The following is a 17,515-nucleotide window of genomic DNA, read 5'->3' as shown; positions in this document are numbered from 1 at the left end:
GTGTTTATACCATGTTGATGTCATATGAGTAGTCTATGGTTGCATTTTACAAACTCCTTTTGAAACAAACTTTATTATTCATGGTTTATAGAAGGGATTGAGATACAGAAAGACAAGCCTATCATCATATTAGAAATTCAGTAGGGTCAAAAAATGAAACAGCCATGCTCTTCAAGCCACAAGACTATGCTTCAAACACAAATTGCTAGTGCTTAATGAAAACCCTCTATTTTCTAATTGAATATGCAGTACTGCTGGGTGTTGCTTTTAATGTACTGTAGATGTTTTGATACTTCACACTTTAGATTTCAAATCTTTCATAAAACAGGTGACCAGGTGCAGAGAACCTCATAAGAATATTTAATGCCTTAGCTATTATGAGGTTTTCTGGCAGTTTCATACAATGAAGCTAAGGATAACAATATATTTAATTTTTTCTCCTCCAATGTGTCTTTATGTTATTTAATTGTGCAAACATATACGCGAAAATATAATATATATGCATGTGAAAAAGAGCTCTGTGGTATCATAGAATACTAATGTACCCTCCAGCTTTTTTATTACTAAGCTGTGAATGGTGTCTAGAGAGCTACTGAGATTACTGAAGCAGCACTTTCTCAAGTTAGGTCTACTCTTTTTTTTTTTTTTTTTTTTTTTTTTTTTTTTAATCCAGTATTATACCTACCATTTTCACCAAGTGGTAAGCATTAACGCCTTCTGCAGTGATGTTTTGTCCTTATACAAAATGTCTTCACAGTTGTTACTAATAATAAAACACTACTCCCACTTAGGGTTTTGTGCAGTGGCCAGAGCTATGCCCAAAGCACACGGAAGGGGTTTATTCAGATTACTTGCTCTGGCAAGACCTCTTAAGTGCCTTTTTAGTTACTTCATATATAATTAAATATTAACATTCCCAAATAAATCGCTGTATAATATCAGTTTACCCACTACACTATTTCAGGGCCGGCAATTTCTTGAATAGTTGCGTGAGCTGAAACCAGGGAGTTTAAGACAATCATCACATCCTGTTGCTGTTGTGAAAACTGACAGTAAAAGACATCAGAAGACTTGTCAACCCATATGTGTCAGATCTGCTGAAGTTTTATAAGGGATTGGGCTTGGCAGAGCGCCTGTTCTGGGTCTGCACATGGAGAGGTGAAATATCAGTTCTGATATTTGGCAGAGAACAAGACCACTCGTGGGTAAAAGAAAAAGGAAGAAAATATCCAAAACTGGAAGAAATAGAACATATGTATGTCATTTCTGTATTTTGCCCTGTTTAGATACTGCACAGAAACATGGATGAAGCAGAAGGATTACCAAGAAAACCCTCCTCCTTCAGGCTAGGGACACAGGGAAAGTATCTTTCTTGAAGTCTGCTGCCGAGCAGATATTCCACAGACCTCGTTTGCTGCTGAAATGTAGGATGTAGGACCAACACAGCAATTAGGTATCTAAAGTCATAAGCGGATCAAAGTGCATTTAAGAACAGAAAGCAAATATTTAAGTCTTTAGACTTTAGAGTTTTAAATAGTGAATATATAAGGATTAGGAATATATATAAATCCTCCACATTTCCTAAGGAGCTTTTCTTGATGCCATGTATAAAATAAGTGCCTACTGTACAGTATTTTGCATTATCTGGCAGCTACCAACAAGCATAAGATACTGAAATAATGAAGTTTCGGTTGTAGCCTGATGACAATTCCTTTCTTTTTATGAATAGTATAATGGAAAGGTCTCTTCCATAAAGAGCACTTCAAATAATATAGTTCTTGACTTTTAAAGTATCTATATTTTGACACGTGGGCCAACCAACTGAAGACTGAATAGAAGTGTAGAATCCACATATATTTTAAAATAAGTTTTCTGAAAGTTAGGAGAGAAAAAAAAGAAAGATCTAGTTAAATCTTAAACTGAGAATAATTATTCCATTCAAATAATCTAAATAGAAAGGTGCAATTTTAATCACTACAAAAGGATGTAATTGTGACTAAATTGAGAAGTTGATTATTCACAGAATCATTGTGCCATTCTACAAATAAAACAAGACAAAATGCATTTTGTGGTTCAGAAGTTTAGGTACTACTAATGTAGTCACTATATTTACTGATGTGAATCTTATTCAATAGTCAAGTGGGTTCCAATCAATTTTCTCATATAAGCTGCATGTACGAATTTTAACTGGCAAATTAGATGTCATCTGTTGGCTCTTTTGGGAAATAAGAAATCCATCTACAAGATCATCAAATTAGTTTTCACCAATTGTATGAAATGATATTAAGTAATACCAGGCTATGTTTTATTTATTCAAAAGTCTGCATCAGGAATTGATGTCAAACCCAGCAAAACAATCCCAAGTGTAATTTTTATGAAAACGTCTATTTCAAACCATTGAGTAAATGTGACAATTTTTAATTACTTGGGCACATGTACCACTCACACAAACTCTGTAACAGATTAAGAAACCGAGCTAGATTTACATCCCAGCTGAACCGCTAGAAACTCAGTGATCTGGAGGTAGAATGAGGCATAATCTGCTCCTTTTTGATGGAAAACACCAGACTGTGTAGCCATTTGAAATCATCTGATAAAGAAGATTACCACCCACCACTAAGCAGTAATGTAGGGACAAGAAATCCTCATAGATCTCTATGCCAGTGAATTGTTGCATCACATAGTACCACTTCTAAAACTCGAGTACTTCACTACAAATAGGTCAAAAACTGGCACCTTCACAACCTGAGCCAGAATCCTTGACTATCTGAACTAAAAAAAAAGTGTTCATGTCTCACATAGAAATCTAATATATTTCACCAAATTGTCACTGTACAATATATGAACATATTTATTAAATCAAGGTGTATCTATTTAAAAGACCCCTTACATGAAAAGTTATTTTTGTATAAAGATGGAGTGAAATTTGAGATCTGAGAACCGCAGCTATCAACTACAAATGAACGGGAACTCCACAAGTAAAGACACTTAATCTGAACTAGGTAAATAAACAGTTTTCTAGTGGTGTGACTAAACAACTTGGGAACTGAATAGGATAGACCTGCTTTGTGGTCACACAACTAAAAATGATTTTATTTTCCCACTTTCCATGTTAAATTTACTCTTCAAATTAACTTATTTAATAATATTCATATATTTTAAGGTTTAAGCCAATCTAATATTTGGGAGTACTTTTACAGTCTTTTATGTTTGTTAAAACTACTCAATTTGAGCCCGGACTAAAAATTACTTTAGTTTCTCGATGCCCATTTGTAATACTCAAAAAAACTAACCAATCCAACTAATAAATTCTTGTGGATTTTCCAAGTTAAATGTGGTGTGTTATTTCTCCATGCAGTCAATGGGAAGAGCAGGTGTCTCCCAAGGACAAGTTACAGCACAAATTACAGCTGATGGAGACAGTGTAGTCATTCTACATGGGTCAGATCAGCCAAAGATGTCCTGAGACTATGTTGTTACAGCCTAACCTCCACAAAAACATGAAAAATATGCTGTTGTATGAAATCACTGTGGGTAGGGCTATGAATATGCATTCAGGCTGTTGTGTTTAAGGGTTTGAAAAGAATATCTCTCTATATCCTTACCAGCAGTGCCGATCGATAGATTATTTCAGTATCTGCACCACTTCCAACCTTCTACATCTTATGCAGTGCCAAGGAATAGCTAGGCTTCTTGCAGTATGTATAAAAAGGCATTTTTTTCCCCTAAGGATTTGTAGGTGAGGAATGCACATTCACAGTCGTGCTTCCAAGGGACCCGGAGTACAAGTAACCATCCACAGGACTGGGCTTCAAGGGGCAGAAAGGAGGGGAAGGTGAGAAAGCCAACTGGTGTAGCAAGAGAAACACCCAGCGGACTGTGTTTGTCTTCAGAGGCTTCAGATAGCTTGTTCTACTTCAATTTTATGCCATTCCCACACACAAAAATTATATTCACTGTGAACATAATGAAAGCATATTGAGAGCTAAGTATGAGTAAACATATAAGTGTTTTCTAAAGATATATCAAAAAAAAAAATCACACAAACAGTGCAATAACTGGGAAAACAAGAGATATGAGAGGAAATACTGAAATACAGTTAATAAAAAAATGTTATTTAAAAAAAAAAATATTGGGTGTACAGCACATAACCAGAGTTCATCAAATAAAATGCCATTCTGCCAGAACGTTCTGAAGGGGGATGACAAATAAACCACCCTAAAAGAGTATTTATCTGGGACAACAGTTAATAAGTAGCAGCAAATACAGTTTTCCTGCTATTAAATTATATGAGTGTAACCTAAATTAGTCAAGGAGATGTGACTGCTGAAGCTACAGTATTTTGTTTTAAGACATCTAATCTTCGTATATAATTATTAATTCTTATACAGGAAATGAAATATGTACGCTGAACCATTTATTCAATAACCTGTGATATATAATCCATCTATACATGGTAAAATAAATCATAAAACTCCCTCTAATTTCAGTAAAGAGAGATACATATATATGTTTGTGTATAAAACACCTTGTATAGATAGCCAGATTACTGGTTGCTAAATAGAGACTTGGTTCAGTGACAGATTTGATATTTTAGTCTTATCCTCCTGCATAAGGCCTAGGAAGATAAATTTGATGCTACCTTCAGCTGGATTTAGAAAGACTCAAAGAATTGTTCTGGCATAACCCTTAAGGCTTAACTGTGCGTAACAGCTTCATATTCTTCACTTTGGCAAAAGTTACTTCTGCTTGCATGGATTTAGTGACGCAGCAAAATGTCACTGAGTCTTCGGCTTGTATAAAGATCCAACACTGCGGAGTGAAAATCTGGCTGTGCTGGAGTCAGAACGAGTTTTGCAGTGTTTAAGCTTCCTTCCTTGCCTTTGAAAGTTAGGACTGAAGGCAAATGACTATGGTTGCTGACTAAGCCCTGTCTTTAAGTTAGGGGGAAAAAAAAAGGAAGCCCTAATAGCATTGGCAAGTACTTTGTAACATTAGACATTAGGCAGAGAAAGGAGGGGGTCGATCAGTAACAAGATTCTTCTTAGTATTAGGATACAAATTTAAACTCATTTAAGCTCACTGAAATTTTTCTATTTGTTTTAAACGATTTATCTTAAATAAGTTTTAAGTCCAATGGTATGATCTCCAGTAAATTCTGAAACTCCAAAAGTTTGAAAAGGTACATCACATTTCAGTAGGAAAAAATGAAAAGTATATTACAGAAAGATCAAACTATTTTGTTTTGATATACTCAAAGCAAACATATTCAGTTTTGCACACTGAAATAATATTCATTTCCACCACACCCACAATCGTCATGAGAGTTTAGAAGAGACTACTTACAACCAGGTTTCTTGAGGAGGTTGACTGAAAACAAACTGTTATTTTTTTTTTTTTTCCTCACAGCTCAAGGTATGAATTACATATTCAGCCAGCACTGAGAAGCAGGCTCAGCAGGGCAAAGAAATTAACATAAAGAATGAAATAATGACCTTCTCATCATGGTCCTTCCAGATCATTCCCAAAGCACACAGAAGCTGTTATTGCCATCATCTACACAGTAGTTGCTTACTTTGTCACTAAATGGATGAATCAATCATCACAGGTCTTGAATTTGCTGGAAAAATATTGGTTAGTGGAGCTATGTCAGTTAAGAAAAAAATGGCCCATTGACTTCTCCCTTTCAGTGACAAAGGGAAATGATCTTTCAGGAACAGGCAGAATCGACATCCTTTACTTGTTAATAATAACAGTCAAAAGTCTGAAGAAAAACCACAGCAAACAGACAGAGAAAAACTATCTTTTCCAAAGAGCCCATGAACTATCACGGGCAATGAATGCTCTCCTCTAGTTTGCATCGACACTCTCAGTGAGGTTCACGAACTCCCTTCTCTTTGGCCTTATTTACTCAATAACCATAACAATATATTAACAATTCGGACTCATCTCTTGCTACAAATACAATTGTAAATTTGAGAGCCTTAACCTGATTCTTTGGATCAATAAAGCATGTAGAACCGGTTGCCAGACATCAGTACTGAAATGCAGCAACACGAAGCACAGTCTGAAGTACCACTGTGTGCATGTATTTTCCCCAAGTCCTATCAACAACTGTGATTGTGTTTTGCCACTTCTCAGGCCTAGCATAAAGGACCCAGCCAGCATAAAGATGAACCAATAACCAGATTGTATTTGACACAAAAGGGTCAGGACATGGGTGAGCACTGGGGGTACAAACAAGTCAATCAGGTTGTACATAATCAACATCAATCCCAATAACCCCAACAACAACACCACAAGACCAGCAATGGGTGGGATAAACAGTGAAATGCAGTCTCCCATAGAAGGGACGGGAGACAACCAGGTCAACCAGCCAAACACATCAGACCAAGGAAGCCCCATCATGAATCCCTACAGAGCCCACGTTTACAAAAGCCAGACCTGAGTGGAGCCCAGTCCCAGGGAGGCAGGAGGTCCTTCCCCAGCAGGGAACTCTGCACAGGACACCCACCTCACACACAGACACTGCTCTCTCCCTGCCAGGGGTCCCAGCTTTGACCCCTCAGTGGGACACCTGACCTTGGGTTACTCACTGCAGACACCTGGGGCTCGTTCACCCAATGGCTCTGTCTGCAAGGCCGCCCCACCCTGGGGGGAAGCCTAAAGGGAAACTCCCCCCCTTTTGGGAAGGGCTGTGGGAATCACCCACATGTCAGCCTTAATTGGGGGCTTGGGGTTCAAACCCCAGCGTTTCAGATGATCCCTTGCTGTTTGCACCAGACAAGGCATGAACGATCACCCTTTTCTTTAACAAGGGGAAGCAACATTATTTAGAGAACAAATCATGGGGTTTCCCTGTAGGGCTCCCTACAGTAGGGAGGATACTGAGCACACACTGGAGCTCAGGCTTTTTAAGTAGCCTCAAAGCTTCCCATCGCTTCTGCCCACCACCTCAACCATCACGATGCTTCTAGTCCAGAATTCCATAACTGACTCTTAGTCCTCACACACTCCATCTTTCTCCTGCCTACATCTGCCACCTGCATCTCCACACTTGCACTTTGGTCCTGGTGTGCTTCGTTGCCCAGTCTGACAAGCTGGGCTTTGCTGCTGTGGTAAATATGAAACATACGCTGTCCTTCCTAATATTTTGAGACCATTTAATTGGGTTTCCTTGTTTTGTGCTGGAGAAGCTAGTATATCCTCACAGAACCGCAGTATATTGATAGGCCGTGTAAGATTGTATGTTTTAAAAAATGTGTTGTTGGAGCTTTTTGGGGTTTTGCAGTACAACTGCTTGATCACTTTTCCGTGTAGAAAGCACAGTTGCAACATGTACCATCCCAGAATGGTTTCCTGGGAGCACAGGAACAAATCTCCTTAAGCAGATCAGTCTATGTGCAACTCCAAGCACGTGCTAATTTGAACTGATTTATTGATGCCAGCATCTCACCCAGTGTGTGGCAGCAGCTGCCCCACTTTAAAGGATCCATAATGTGCCAATGGGGATAAACGGTTCCGCATCCTGACATCCCTTCCCTCTTCCCTGCTCCAGGCATTATCTCTGTGCTAGCCCCTGGGCTCCCTGATCTCAGGGAGCACAACTGTGTCTCGCCTGGAGTAAGCTCTCGGGAGGGAGCTGGGAAAGCTTGTTTGCACTTTGTCTCCCATTTCCCCAGCACCCACACAGGGTCAGTCACAATCAAGCCTGTTGTGTTTGAACAACTCTTCTATTCATTTTTTTTTTTCCCCCTGGGAGTTCACAGCTTGAGTAAGAGCTTATCTTTTATCTGGATGAAAAGAATACCAGCTGAATTTAGCAGCTTTTCTTGCATCCAGCTTGTACTAGGGGGTCTGATCCAAAACCTAGAGCAGCTTTTCCAGCTATTTCAAAGTGTTTTGGATTGTGTTTTTAGCAACAGGATTCTTTCCTGATGAACCTAATTGTCCCACAGAGGCTGATGAGGTGCACGCAGGCAAACTGTCCCAGGTTGTCACTGTCACTCACAAGTTAAGCTAGGTGGCCCTGTAAGTACGTCTAAGAGAGGGAAAAGTGTAATGTGACATTTTTCCGAGCACTGCAATATCTGCAACTGACAGAAGGGTTATTTGATTTACCCAGGCTAAAATACCAGTCACTGATTCAGCGTGTACTGATTCAGTAATTTATTTCAATAACCTCTTGATTCCACTACCACTGCAGAGACCGGTAAGAAGAACCCAAGGATTCATTTGGCATGTGACATTCAGCCGCCTTCTAAAATCTACCAGTAATTGTGGGTATTATCCTGGAGATAAAGTATCCCTGCAAGTTATTCTACATTGAACAGGTAAGTTCAGCGATTCAAAGGCAATTTTTAAAGATAGACTTACACATTCAAATATTCTCTGTTTTACGCAACGTATTTTAGGAAGATCAGATGGCTGCTGGTTCTCTTTGCATATGTAATAGAAGAGAGGAAAATGTATTCAATTTCCTGTACATCCATCCGCAGGACGGCTTGCAGCGTTAACATTGGGATGCTTCAGCCCACACTCCCTGCATCAACCCTGTGTCAATGACTTCTGCACATGGACAATTTATTAAACATTTGGTACTCATTAAACTAAAACACATAAATAGAACTTATTTTTAAAGAAGATATCTACCTTTTTTTTTTTTTTCCTTAAAAAAACCACTTTTTTCTATTTTTTTTTTCTAAAAATAATAATAATAAAAACCCCATGTCCTGGAACCAACTCAAGTGCACTTCTACGATGTGGCAAAGTCGCAGAGCAAATTTGCTGTAGGCCTTATGAGAATAGGTAAGGATTTCTTTCCAAGTCACTTGCACAGCAATAGAAGGAAGGAAAAAAAGCATTAGGTAGCCTTGTACTGCTTGTATCTACGTCAGCACTATGTGCTTGTGGGAGGCTATCTTTTATTTACAGAGAGTGGACAACATAAAAATCAGTTTTTAAAAAACAAGCACGTAAAGTGTTGGTTCCATCTTGCCAATACATCAACTAGTGGAGCTAAGCCAACCTGAGTGAGCATGTAGGAAGAACTAAGCCATGCCAAGTAGAGAGTTGGCACAGGTTCCTATCCTCCAGAGCAAGGATGAAGCAAGGACCAAGTTTTTGAACTCCTGAAGTTCAGAATTTGGATGCAGCTCTGCTTGTCAAAGGCAGCGAAACTGCATAGTCCTTCAGTAAGGACTAAAATGACTTCCATTAGCTGCCCCTGTAGTTTGATTAGCAGTGTTTAAAAGCATTTTGTACTTTTGCAACCTAGTAGGCGCTTCCATCTTAGAGAAATAATACATATTATATTGTCAAATCGAGCAAAAAGGATACATAAACAGTAGAAGATTTACTGCACATTTCTGATACTCTGTGACCTTGCATTGTAAAGACTAGAGAAAAATGCAATGCGCTATGTTGGTAAATAAAACTGGAAAGTTTCAGTCTTAAAATAGCTCGTCTGATCCTAAAAAACTCTTTCAGATGTATTTGCACCTACATTCAGAGGGTGAGACTGGAGTTCCCCTATACATCAGATACACCAAGTTTTGAGCTAAAATGTCCAGCTCGCCGGTGAGAAGTCAGACTGCACATGGAAGAGACTGAAGGGTTAACTACAGCGTAATAAGTATTATCCACAGCTAAAGGAAAGTAGGACCACGTGTCACTTTGAAATTAGGCCATGCCGAAATCAGGAGCTGGTGTTGTGCAGCCAGAGCTGCTAGTGACGCAAATTAATAAGGAGATGAACAAGTTGGCTAATGTAAATGGGTTGGCTTATTTGTCAGTATGAATGCCTCATGAGATTAAAAAGTCTCATCCCTACCAAAGGCAGAAACTTTATTATAAGTTACAGAAAGTGTATCCTTTTTATTTTAATATAATATTTTAATGAGATCCTTTTTATTTTAATATAATACTCCTTTAATTCAAAATGAAGGATTCAGTTGATACATACAACAGCTACTGAAGTGCTGTTGAGCATTATCTTTTGCTGTTGTTCATTTCTGCTTTTGTTGTGCAAAGAATAAACCCTGCATATTTGCCTAGACCTGCTCACCTTTCTAGTCTTATTTAATTTTTCCTTTTTTTTTTTTTTTTATTTTTATTTTATTTTTATTTTATTCTATCACATATATTTATGGTGATTAGCCAAAAAAAAAAAAAAAATCAGAATTTTTCTTACCTTTTTTTCCCCAAAAAAGCTTTCATTTGTTCTCATATCACTCTGTTTCCTTTCTTGCATTAGCATCAAACAGTTCATCTGTGAAGACAGTCACTCATCAGAATCACTTGGAGTAATTTCAATTTCACACTGATCACGCAGATCTGAAACCTCTCCAAGCAGAGATTTTCATCATAAGAGAAAATTTGGTCTCCTGTTGGGGTTGTTGGTATTTCAGCTCTGTCTCTTGTTAGCTCTTGGAATAGATGTGTCATGGGAGCTTACCTACAAAATTGAATTGATTGCAACAATGATTCAGGATTAAACAAGATTATTGTCTTTCTTTCCAAGGAGCATTTGTGCTGCACCTTTTTATTTTCCTTTTTGTTTTTAGTTGTTGGTTGGTTGTTGGTTTGTGGGTTTTTTGTTTTTTTGTTTGTTTTTTTTTTTTTCCCCTCTCTTCTTTTTCATTTTGAAACATGGCCATTTTGGACAGTATAAAATCTGCTTCAGGTTTTGTCCTGCTTCTTTTGATCCTCTGCTTATGTTGTTTTTACGTTCTTAATTATGTTGCAGTTACACCTGAAGTCCTCAATCAAGATCAGAGAAGCAGCGATGATAGGTACGACACAGACCATCCCCACAGATTTCCAATTCTAAAAAGGCATAGAAAATGGAGCAGAAGGACAAAATGCATTTCTATCATCTATGAATGTGTCTCAGCTCTTCCAAATTTTCTGGCCGTGCTCTGTTTATGTCTTCTGCCATATTACTGGCTACACACAGATTTGCAAATGCCTTCTGTAAACTGTGAGATTCCTGATGCTTAAGAAACCTGGGGTTTGCATGTTTGGAAACCATTATACAAATACAGATCATTACTTATACATAGAACACAATAACTAAGGTGACTACATTTTACTATAAGAAAATATTTACTCCTTTCCACTAACTTTATAAAACTAGCCCAAACAAATCAAATGTCTCAATTTTGAAGTCATTCTTCACAGATTAATTCTTCAGAATAGAAGCGTATTGAATGCTTTAGGTATATGCACATATATTCGATATTTCGATTTTGCAATACTATTTTTTTAACTTAAAATATTTTGGACACGTGTTCGAGAAGTGACACGTTAAATACTATAATAATGAGTGATCTGAAAAAGACACTGACGATTAAGTCACCAGAAATATGAATTTCTAGAGCAATCTCAATAATGTTACTTTAAAAAAAATTAAGTGAAGACTGAACTGAAAATATTAATTTTAATCTCCCTTCAAAATTCATCAAGGAAGTTTAAAGTTAAATGGCATATCAATTTACCCTGCTTTTTATGACTTTGGATCCAGCACAGGTGAAGTTCAAAAGCTCAGACATTTATTCACGCTTATCCAATTTAATGAAGCCTTACCTTCTCTTCCATTACAACCCCATGCTTCAAGGGAAATATTCAGCCTCTACTGTATTCCAAAGGACTGGCTCTGGTGAGTCTCATAATTTTTTTGGGGGGAAAGATTTCTTGTGGGGAGAGGAGTCAATCTTAAGAGTCTTTTCTGGACACAGATTTGCCTCAAAATCAAGTTTGCATGTTCTAAGCAGAAGGCATTCCAGGCTGCATGACTCTGAGTCCTTGATGTTGAGTTTATTCTTCAGCTCTTACCCAGAAAAGAAAATTGTCTCCATCTTTTTTAACAGCTCACAACTTAGTGCAGTCAACCAGAATGCAGAATATGTGCCCGATTTACTCTTTCCCTGAAAGGATTCAAAGCCTCATCTTCCTCTATGAGAACGCACTAACCACCAGCCTACAATTATTCCAGGGTGAAAAGTGGGAAGGAAATCCTCAACCCTTTCCTTTTGGGTCTGATTAATTTCATATATTACAATTAAAGATTCATTAGGATAGAGAGAGTTTAAATCTCTAGTCTAGTGGTTGATGACAATCTGGGAAAGTTCTGATTTGTGTTTTCTGCTCCAAGGACTTCTACTGTACTTTATACAGTAGTTATTTCATTGAGGAAATATCATCGGCCTTTGGTGTTTAGGTGACAGGAAGAGGAAACTAAGTTATAAACAACAGTGCAATTACAGATTTTTTTGTCTTACTTTCACCCCCTACCCTCTCTGATGAATCGTTGCTTTCCATATATCATATGGAAAAAGTTCAAGAAGGCTTTAACTTTAGTTTAGGTTGATAGAGGCATGAAGATGAAAGACAGAAGGGAGGTAGCTCCCTTTCTTCCACAATGCCTCGAGCACCGATCTCTATGCAAGGACTTCACCTCATCTCCTCTCCTCCAGTGAAAACACGGTGGCTACTGTGACTTCATTAGACCTCAAAATACAAAGCAAGTTCACTGCAAGGTGACCACACCAAAGCCTTCAAGTGATGCAGGCGAAGGAATTCTTCCTCACTTGTGATTTCTGGCAAGGCTTGGGCACTTCGAAGTTTGGCAAGAGACTGTAGATTATGGATTGAGTCTTCAGAGTTGTACCTTGCCTAAAGCCACCCAGGAAATCTTTGAGAAAACTGAACCCCACTTTTTATAGACCCACATTAATATCATCACCACTGAACTATACCTCTACCACCTTCCCCCTGAAGAATGGAGGTAAGAATAAAGAGAACAATGAAAAATGTATATACCTGGTTAAATTTTCAGACAATTCCTCACATCTCTGTGATACAGCTAATTTCAGTCTCAGACATACTGTATGAATAAAGCAGAATCATAAACTTCCTGTTAGAATATCTGCCTACTAATATTCTGTTACAACATAATTTGTTAATATAAGCTCTTCTCCTTCATATGACAAGAATACTCTTTCAGTAACAAAATCCTTAACAAACAACCGATCTGACTTCCAGCCAACTGTTATACTACTGAATAATGTGGTGAACAGGAAAATATTTTTATAAGTATTTGTTATATGTAACATGAAATATTTATCTTCCAAATCTTTAAAGGTTAAAGAAGAATAGATAAAATCGGGAAGAGAAAAGCTTTATCAACTTAGTCTGCAGATTGAGACATATCTGTCCTATAAAAAACCCAGAAAACATACTAGGAACCATACGTTGTTTCCAAAGGGTAAAGTAAGCAGCTCTTCAGATGCTGGCATAGAGCTCTCTTCTTTTTAATTTTCACACTCCTCTCATCTTTTAGAAAATATTGCACTAGGAAATGCTGGACTTACTTAAAAAAACATTGCAGTAATGCTAATCCTGGCCTCCTTAGCTGCGGAAAGGCTAGAAAAAGCTAAACTCTTCTCACAAGATGGAACACACTTTACTCATCTGTGTGCTCATCAAGCTTAATTTATCCTTCAGTGGAAGAGGTGATACAAAGTTCATTTTCATTTCAAACCAACCTTGACAGTCAGACAGAACCACAATAAGTATTTTTTTAAAAAAAAATTCTCCTGCTTTTTATTTAATATAAGGCATTTGGATAGTCCTTACATTAACAAAAGAGTGTTGGTCCCTCACCTGCATGTGTATTCCCTAAGGCTCTCTCTTCTAGTGCATGTAGATTAGGATTCATTTCTCCTAACTTTATGTACCTTCACACCTGAACAAGTCACCTTAGGTTCCTTTTTTTGTCAAAGGACAAAAATAATTATCTTAGAGTATGATTTCCTTGACCAAAGGTAGATGTCTGCTTTAGGATGCAATTAGCACACCCTACAGTTGCTTGCTTGTTTTCTTTTAGTATAAGAGGAGTCTTCAGCGAATCACTGTAATAATTTAAATATCTGCATTGTAGAGGTCTGTCTTTGGTCAGACATATCTTGTCCCTGACATCAGACTCATACAACGCATTTTTAGCCAGTTAAACTCTGAGCATTTAATCTTCTCTGATCATTGAGGCTTCCTCTGAGGATGTCAAGGCTTAGTATGGTTAGACACAAATCAGCCAGTCCTATGTTGTGCATTCTGTGCAATGCTTGTTGCACATGAATCCTGATATAAAAAAAAAAAAAAAAAAAAAAAAGAGAGAATAGCTGAGTCTATCAATAGCTTCCTTTTCCTAAAATACCACAGGATTTATTTTTGTGGAGGACAAAAGCTCTCCAAAGAATCAGTCCCAGTGATGCCAACACTTGTTCATCCCCCCAAGGACCATGAGATAATAGCATTCCCACATAACACAAGAATAGCCAAATCTTTTCACAAATCAACACCTTCTTCCTAGTGTTGCACAGCACAGGGAGGCTATTCTTTTTAGAGAATATTTGCTACTCATCATTGTACAGCAACTTTGTTAGAGGATGTGTAATAGTTTCATCAAATTTCTTTACATAGGCATATAATCTGTTTCCATTTCTTTCCACAAAAACAAGCCCTCATATGGGTCATGTCTAAAAACATATCTGTAGGAATATGAGGGTTTCTTTCAATTTTTTTTTTTTTTTTTCCCCTGGAGAATACAGATTTTCTGTGTACTCCTTGCCTCCAATGAAAAGCTGAGCAGAACAATCTATTGTCCTCAAAGCTGAATCCCGTTTCATTGCTACTGACAAGTGTAAGATTTTCATGATTATGTAGAATGGGAACAGAAAACAAGAAAAGGTCTTTCTGTGGTTAAAAGTGCGAGCCACAAATTGCAGGAGAATTCAAGGAGTGACTGTTTAATGGAAACTTAAAGCTGTAATAGCAGGTCATAAAACTTATTTCAGGGTAACTAGAATTTTGTTGTCACACAAAATTGCCCAAACAATTATGACACCATCAAGGGAAGTGATGTTGTCAGAAGAGGTTTAAAAATTTAGTCCTCAGTTGTTTTTACTTTTCCACTCATGTCAAAAACATTGATTTTTTTCTCCTCTCATTGGCTTTTCTCTAGTGACCTATTTATTAGGTAAGCAAGATTCTTACCCTTTTATTATTTTTTTTATTTATTTAATTGCCTGTGATTATTAGAGAGCCACTCATTTTCAGTCACTGTTTCAGCACTCTCTCAGATAAAGACTGTGGTTACCTCACTTTATATTACAGTAATTTTACACACATCAGAAATATCAATAAAATAAAAACAGGCAGTTATGAGCTTCTGCCTGTTTCATCACATGCTGTTTCCATGCACTGTAAAAGGTGTTCTTCCCTGTAAGAGCTGGAAACTGATACGTTGCTGACATTTAAAGAGGAGGTTGTGTGGTCTGGGAGAGATGTACTTTCAGATTAGAAATGTTGGTAACAGAAACCTCTGAAGATATGCAAAGAATTTCTTATGTGTTCACAGATTGTCAGTCACCATTAGAAAAAGATTTGAGTACATCTGAAAGTACCTAAATTCAACAGATAATTCCATCGAAGTCTCATCTAAAAAAAATAATCCATTGTTCAAGTCAGCAAAGCTCTTACTAAATTTTCAAACTTCGATGTCCTATCTTAGGTGATTTATACATCTTTATAAGCACCATTCCTTGAAATTAAATTTCGGATAGTTTTCATGGTCAAATGACCTGCAAAATCAGAGGCAGGAGTTGTGAGATGTAGAAGAGCTATTAGAAGAGTGTGAAAGGCTAAGGGGAGCCTGAGAGTTTGGAGCTATTGGAGCTAAGGGACACATTGCTGGGAACAAGGGATTTGACTGTTGCAACCTTCTTTTTACATTACCTGTCCACATCTATAACTGCATGCCCTGGTTTCGGCTGTGACAGAGTTAATTTTCGTCCTCATAGCTGGTACAATGCCGTGTTTTGGATTTAGTAGGAGAATAATGTTGATAACAGACTGATATTGTAGTTGTTGCTAAGTGGTGTTTATCCTAAGTGAAGGACCTTTCAGTTTCCCATGCTCTGCCAGTGAGGGGGTGCACAAGAAGCTGGGACAGCAGTCCTGCACTAGCCAAAGGGATATTCCATATTCTAGAATGTCATCCCCAGTTTATAAACTGGGGAGAGCTGCCTGATGCTCAGACATCAGTCAGTAGCAGTTGTATTGTGCATCACTTGTTTTCCTTGGGTTTTATTTCTCTCTCTTTTTGTTATTTCCCTTTTCATTACTATTATTATTATTATCATCATTATTATTATTATCATTATTATTATTATTATATTTAATTTTATTTAAATTATTAAACTGGTTTTATGTCAACTCATGAGTTTGGTTGGTTGTTTTTTTGGGTTTTTTTTTTCTGATTCTTCTCCCCACTCCACTGTGGGGGCAAGTGAGTGAGTGGCTTCAGGGTAATTAGTTGCCTACTAGGGTTAAACCACAACACTGCATCAGTGTTGGACTGGGGGCTTTTATATTGTTTATCTTCATGAAAACACCACCTGCATGAACAACAGCTCAGAGAGCTCCTTAATGCCCTCTGCAGTCCTTGACACCTGTGATGAGTTATGACCCAAAGCACCGAAGCCTTGGTTAAGTCTTCATAAGTTCTCTGCTGTTATCAAATGCATCCAGATCCTGGCCATAAACACCAGTAATTTAAACTGGAACAGCCCAAGAAATAAAATAGTAAAAAGAAAAATCAAATCAGAATTCTTCTACATGAGGGTGGATTTCACCTGAGAGCACATTGGTGTCTCCCGGTTATTCTCCTTCGGTGTTTCTGAACTGTGACATTTTACTCCCATGATCACAAATGAATTAAGAGTCAGCACTGTACAAGGGAAATTAAAAGTGACTCTATCGAGAAGAGATTTCTCTGTGAAATTTTCCTGCCAACACACAATTGCAACCTGAACACCGCTAGCGCTGATAGACAGCAATATCAGAGCTTGGATAGATAAACTGGTAGATTAAATTGAAACCAGTGAGTTGAAGCTAATGGGAGTTGGAATCACATTTTAACTGGCAGAGGCCTTCAGTAGTTTGAGGATTCAAGCACCGAACTGATATTGATTCCTTAAAATGAATACCAGTAATAAAAAAAAATTTAAAAAAAAAAAAAAAAAGTGTACAAGCAATCAGACAGGATAGGAAGCGGGGGTGGAGCAGATGGGGGATATGGTGGAAAGAGACCATCTTGAGCAGGAACAAGCAGTTCTGAGGAAGGGGAATGCTAAATTATACATCTTCAGCTAGTCTGTGATGTCTGATAGATGTTTCCTGGGAGTTATGTAACACAGTAATTGCTGTTATTTTTTTCATACCACGCTGATTTTATTAAACCATTCAGGAAATGCTAATTTCAGAATCGGGGTTTTTTTTTTCAATTAGTCACGACATTTCATGGGAATCTCTGCTAGTGAGCAGATTCTTCAACCTTTGCTCCTACTAAGCAATGTTTTTACCCCCTCAAATAATGCCTTGTGCTTCTCAGGCCAAAGAGGGTAGAATTTGCCCTCAAGATTTTGCCATATACAAATAATTTGTTTAGTCTTAG

Source organism: Athene cunicularia (assembly GCF_003259725.1).
Source record: "Athene cunicularia isolate RWA chromosome 4 unlocalized genomic scaffold, athCun1 chr4_part1, whole genome shotgun sequence".
NCBI lineage: Eukaryota > Metazoa > Chordata > Aves > Strigiformes > Strigidae > Athene > Athene cunicularia.
This window is presented reverse-complemented; position numbering follows the sequence as displayed.